The 6,487-nt window shown below is 37.4% G+C and overlaps 1 long non-coding RNA gene across 1 annotated transcript; it reads left to right on the plus strand.

Moving 5' to 3' along the window:
• Positions 1-657: 657 nt before the first annotated feature.
• LOC111591309 (uncharacterized) lies at positions 658-2,330 on the plus strand. Its single transcript, XR_002750474.1, has 3 exons — positions 658-738; positions 1,852-1,934; positions 2,206-2,330. It is a non-coding gene; the product is annotated as an uncharacterized lncRNA (long non-coding RNA).
• Positions 2,331-6,487: the final 4,157 nt, after the last annotated feature.

The raw sequence follows: 6,487 nt of genomic DNA on the forward strand, positions 1-6,487 counted from the left end.
TCTATCTAGCCCGCAGAGCCGAGTCGGACATCACAACCACAACCATGAGGCGTCGTCGCAGAGCAATCAGAGCCGTTTTTGTTGCCCCTCCCGGTTAGAGGTCCCACACTTTTCCTTGTCCGGTGATGAGAACTAAGTTACCTACTATTCTCTCCAATATGATGAGGATAAATGTCTCCGATCTGTACAAACTACCAATCCGGACAAGAAATCTAATCGACAGTGCTCCAATCGACTGGCCTCTGATAATGGAGTCTAGAGTGTTTGAGTTTGAGGACTTAGGTATAAGGATGCATTTTCAGCTACATTTACGAACATCTTGTTCTTTTTTTGTAATGCATCTACCTTATTTCTCTTTATGAATTCCCACTCGATTTATTATGCAGTTAACACTACCACTTTACGATTGATTCCTAGCCTAATCTAAATTTCATTCTAATCACCATACCTTTTAGATCTAGACATTAGACTTGTATTGTTGGATCTATTTAATTGTTTCTCACGCAACAAAATGAGATGAAGATACACACGAGTCTGAGTTTACAGTTTTTGAGTTCGAGGACTTCGATAAGGATGCATTTTCAACTGTATTTATGAATGTCTCTTTTTTTGGTAATGCATCTACCTTATTTCGCTTTACGAATTGCCACTAAATTTAGATAAGCTCTCTACTCCATGGTGGTCAAAACAGCTGGCCTTTGGTAATGGAGCTTAGCGTGTTTCAGTTTGAGGACTTCGGTAAGGTTGCATTTTTAACTATATTTACAAACATCTGGTTTTATTTTCGTAATGCATCTACCTTATTTCCCTTTGTAAATTCCCACTCATATTATGATGTGATTAACACTACTATTATACGATTGATTCCTAGCCGAATCCTTAAATGGATTACTGATTTCATAGATGAGTTAGGTGTCATTGTACATTCTTATCCCACCTGTTAGATTTTTGGTAATTAATTTTGCAAGCTGCCCGTCTTTCTATTTATGTTCGTTGTTTGTCTTCTAGCAACACTTATTTCAACTTCTAGCAACGCATAAATGCGTTGCAATAGGGGGGTTATTTTTGTAGTGGTTGCTGTCACAATCTTGTTGCTTATCGTAGGTGCGGTGCCAAACCTAACATCCTTTTGCTCTTTATCGAGTGTCCATGGTCTTGAGAGTCTTTGAATGTTGTGTGGTGAACATCCAAAAGGTGGGCATTATCACCTAAAAGAATCAGAGGTGTTGGTTGGTTCATCACTGGAGAATAAACTAGTTGTGGATCTGGAACTTTTTCAGCTTTGATTCATTCAGACTCTTAGGTGTCATTGTGTTACAAGTTTCGGAATTGCCAACTAGGTAGTAATGATGGGTGTTCTATTGATGGAATAACCCAAGATTAGGCCTATGTTTTTTATTACATTATTAGTTATTGTGCATTGTAAATTGTTGCAGCTCTGAGATGATATAACATTTTCGAGTTCTTGAGCATGATGTATCTGATGATGGTATGTTTAGTGTTGTTAAGGGAAGACGGTGTTTGTTTTCCTTTCTAATTTAAATTCATAGATACCCAGGGGTGGAGCCAGGATTGGGTTAGAGCCTAGGGCTGAGTTAGTTAAAACATGCTACAATTTATTTTAGTTTCAATATTGTGCAGTTTCTTAAGTTGTCTTCCATGTAATTTTAGGCCTAAAACCAGGACTGGAGCCTGGATATCCTAGGTCCTGGCTCCACCTAATGGAGATACATTATGATTCAATACATGAGGTGTCGATGTGTTGCTTGTTAAGATGTCTGCTCTATGATACAATTCATTATATTAGAGTGGTAAATGATAAGCAATTCCTTTTTGTGTTTTTTTCTGCAGCATCTTGTCTAAAATCGTCTAGACCAAACACCATAGTTCTATCTGGGCTTAGTGGCAGTGGCAAAACCACTATTTACTACCAGGTAACTTCCAACTTTTTTGGTCTGTGTTTTTACAAGTTAAGGACAAGGTTGTAGCATCTAGTTTGCAAAATAATATCTGAACCTCATTTTTTGATTCTATTTAGGGTGTGGGATGAGCATTCTAGACGGATATCAGTTCTGCTAATTATCATGCTTACACATATATCTTTCTTATTCAGATTGAGTGATTGACTTTGCTTTTTCCATATAAACTAGTTGGTTTGTTTTAGTTGACTAACCAGAATATTTCCCCCCTTTTGTCTACTATTAGATCATTTGGCATTTTTACCAGGAGGATACAAGAAGTTGGAGTGGTTATCTGAAGGCTTTTGAACTGCTTGAAGCATTAGTGTAGCTTTGGTGCTTTTGTGACTGATCAGCTCTAGAGCAGCTAGAGTGATGTAGTTGTGGGCTTTTGAACAATAGCTGAAGTGATATGAAACATTAGTGATGTAGTTGTGGGCTTTTGAACTGCTTCAAGCTGGAGTGATGTCGCTGTGGTGCTTTTGTGACTGATCATCTCTGGAGCTTTTGTGAATGATCTAGCTAGCTATCTGTAAATGATCTAGTTGTGAATGATATTATAATTGTGATGCTTTTGTGAATATATAATTGTGGTGCTTTTGTATTTATGTGATGGATCTATGACTGTGGTATACTGATTAACTGTGTATGTCTTTATGATTTGTGTACAAAAATCTGTGATTTGTGGTGCTTAATTAAATGTATATTTTTATTAATAATAACTATAAAAAGGGCGACTTTCTGTTGGTTGCTAAATGTTGGTTGCTAAATCTATAGTACAGCAACCCACGGTTGGTCGCTAAATATACAATATTAGCAACGGACGGTCGGTCACTAAAAAGATGTCGGTCGCTAAAGCCTTTAGCGATGGCACTTATAGCGACCATCCTTATGGGTCGCTAAAAGTTTTTAGCGACCAACCGTAGGTCGCTGAAGGCCGTTTTAGCAACCAACCGTAGGTCGCTGTAAGTGAGCCGTCGTGTAGTGTGTTCGGACAAATTTAATATTTTAAAATAGATACATATAAAATTTGATCATGGTCTTTTCATATGTTATCAAGCATATTATTATAGATGAGAATACAATTTTGCATAAATTGTCTTATGCATTATTTGCTCTCTACAACAAGAAGGTGAATATATAACCAAATTCGTGTCCAAATCTGTTTCTAAATTTTATATCTATCATTTGAGAAAATGTATGATAAATTTTAGGTTTACCCTTAATGATTCTTTACAAACTCAATGCTAAAAACAAGAATATAAATTTGTATAGCTGATTCTATATTCTATTTATTCGCAATCAATCAAAAAATTGATATTTGAGTAAGTATCCTCCTACCGTTTTCATCCCTACCCGGTGGTTGTACTGTGGTGGAGTGTGGGTACTAGGTAGTGTAGGTGTAGCACACGATGGAGAAGCCGTGTGGTAGGGTAAGGCTGGTTCTGTTACACCTGTATTTAAGGACAAATCCAGATACATTTCATATGCGTGTCAGGATTAAGTTTCACATATATGGTGACTTATAGAAACCAATGTCACAATATTTATTACACAACTAAATATCTTTACAAAAATAACTTAATAAAATACATCGAGCGAAGATAACATCTCCATAGGAGTGGTTGACTGGAGACGACAACCTAGATCTCTCTGAACTCATCTTCATAATCCTCCTCTTGTGATACCTTCTGTTGACCTGGGTAGTGATTATAGCAAGGGTGAACTCTCATACGGTCATCACTCAGCAAATGTGGAGAAAAATTATAATGTAAGACTTACCAAGGATATGGCTGAGGATGCACATAACTTTTAATTTTGTTAGTCAAAATTTTATTAACAATTACTAAGTTTAAGTAAATACCAACCTAATTTAATAACAAATCATAAATGAAATCCCACAATGCAATACATGTCCGATTTAATTTAATTCCATACTTTACTCATGTGAGTGTCCAAGCCACTCTTGACCGTAAGCACGACTAATATATGAGTTTTACACTCTGCAGAGGTCGCACACCTTTACCCACAAAGTCACGTAAAAGTTCAAAGAACTTTGCACCCAACCACAAATGTGCCGGCCAAGCACAATACCACACTGCCAAGGTGTGATTTCATAGGGATGTTATGACGCCTTTATAAAGTTCCACTTGCATGAGAGAACCCGCTATGGATTTAGGCAGAGGGGGTATAAGACTCCCTTGTTCGAAAAGCTATCACAAATAGATCGACCCAAGAACCTCCTATACTTACGCAACTCCTCCCAACTTGCCCCTTTCAGGTAAGGCCTCAACACACTAGGTTCCCTAATTAATTAGCCAAGATTAGAGCCATTGTCACAACCCAACCAAGTTATCAGGCCCACGTACACCAATCATTGCCCTCAAGGCCTTGAATGGATATGTAAGTGAATCAGATAACTTACACGAGGTGCCGAGTTTCGGTAAACTCGTTCATTCCGAAGGACCATCCACCATAGTTGCAAGTATTACAATAAACCAACAAGAACATAAACTTTAAATACAGGAGTTGAGCGGAAGACTTTACAATAAGATAATATACATTAGCAAGCCTTTAAGTTTACAAACCAGAAGTGCATATTATTACAAGCCCGGGTAGGTTCAAGTGTTAACTTATTACAACATCTGGGAAGAAACCCTCTTCCCGCAACACACACATAATAAACATAAGTAAAAGTCTCCGGTATGAGTTTAACAAAACTCAAAAGTGTTAATAGTCTCTCCTGCAGCAACAATGGGAATAAAATCCTGAGTACGCAATTACTCAGCAAGACTTACCCGACTGAAGAAAAGACTCTTAAGGATATGTTGGCTTGTTGGGAATTAAGGTAAAGCTCATCAAATTTCAAATATTATTTTTGCAGAAAAGCTTACTAGTAGTGGATCCTTATGCCAAACTTTTACTTCACAAGTTAAGTATTTTCCCTAAATCTAGATTTGCTGAATCTAGAGCATTCACTTGTCCTACACTAGCTTTATTTTAGCATCTTTAGTTTCACTTGTTAACTACGATATAGGGCAGTGATCTAGTCTTCATATCCGAGAAGTAACGACGATCTGAATCGTTTAATACCCAGCTGGGGATCTCCAACCACACGACATATGTAGCACTTAACCCTTGCATATGTCAACTCGCACCCGGGTTTCTCAAGACCAGAACGGGTCCCAGCCAACCGACAGCTCAGTACCCCACCATCCAGCCTCTTGCCAGGTGGTTACACGATACTCTCGCCATCTTTCCACTCCCATTGCAGGTCGGCCTTTCTGGTATTGGTCCAACCGAGGCTAAGCTTACCCATGATGAGGCATGTGGCCAGTTAAAAGGCCCTAGATCAGCAAGCCTACTTTCGTTGTAGTCCTTAATCGACACAGACGGGCGGCCTTTTCCGCTCAACATCTGGTCTCACATTAAAGTATTTCTAAAAATCTGGCACCTGTTAGAGGTACCCTACTGAAATGATGAAGTCACCAAGGCCTTTGATACATTCATCACTCCAGTCTCTTTTTCTTTGTAAAAAAACATGATTCATATAACAAAACATTTTGTTCGTTGTCTATAAGCATACTACGCATATCTATCTTTTCAAATCATGTATCAAGGACGATAATCAATAATTCAAGGAAGTTATGAAGCAAGGGTTTAACCATTAAACTCCTACCACCTAATGCAACATATAAGTGATAAAAGTTTTTTAAAAACACAAGGAGGTGGCAAATGCACCGGGGCTTGCCTTGATGAGGAGGAGAGTCAGGCTCTTCTACTAGGATATTGCAGTTGGCAGCAAACCCTACTAGGACACCTTCTGAAAGACCTTCAGGAGCACCTTCAGTTAGAGAAACCTCAGATTGAGGAGCTGACTCCTCTTCCACTTCCACTTCAATTTCTTCTTCTAGGTGCTCTACAAGTCAATTAAAATATAGGAATGCTCATGTAATGATATGCTATGCAAACTTTCATTTAGAGAGAGGTGGAAGGCTCACATATTATTAACTAAGGATATGACAATTACACTCATGTTTCATGTTTCTAGGTAATATAGCCTTTGTCTAAAAGGATCAAATTAATCTTTCTTTAGAAAATCAGAGAACTATATATGTTCTAGTTGGTCAATTTTTCTGTTTAACACTATGTATAACTCAAGTTTGCTCTAACCCTAAACTAGTATCAAAGTTTATGGTTTTAAATACTTATATTTAGTTAGTTTCTGGTTCGTTGGGTAAATCAACTCCAAACAGGCTCAAATTTTTACCAGAAGCTATATTAAGGGTATATAATGTTTCCACAAATTTTTATAATTTTTGGACCTATGGTTTTATTTCTAAAATTACTTTAAGTCTCCCAAGGGTACTTTTAAATAACTAAAAATTTACTTGGTGCTGCAAAAAATCTTACAACTAATTTTATCAGAGGCTACACAATTTTGTGAACTTTACACAATTGGTTTCACCATTTTATCATTATGCTACATTTTCTAGTGTAATTTATTAGTTGGCAGGAAAAAGAAAAAG

The sequence above is a fragment of the Zea mays genome, chromosome 4, assembly GCF_902167145.1.
Source record: "Zea mays cultivar B73 chromosome 4, Zm-B73-REFERENCE-NAM-5.0, whole genome shotgun sequence".
Classification (NCBI taxonomy): Eukaryota; Viridiplantae; Streptophyta; class Magnoliopsida; order Poales; family Poaceae; genus Zea; species Zea mays.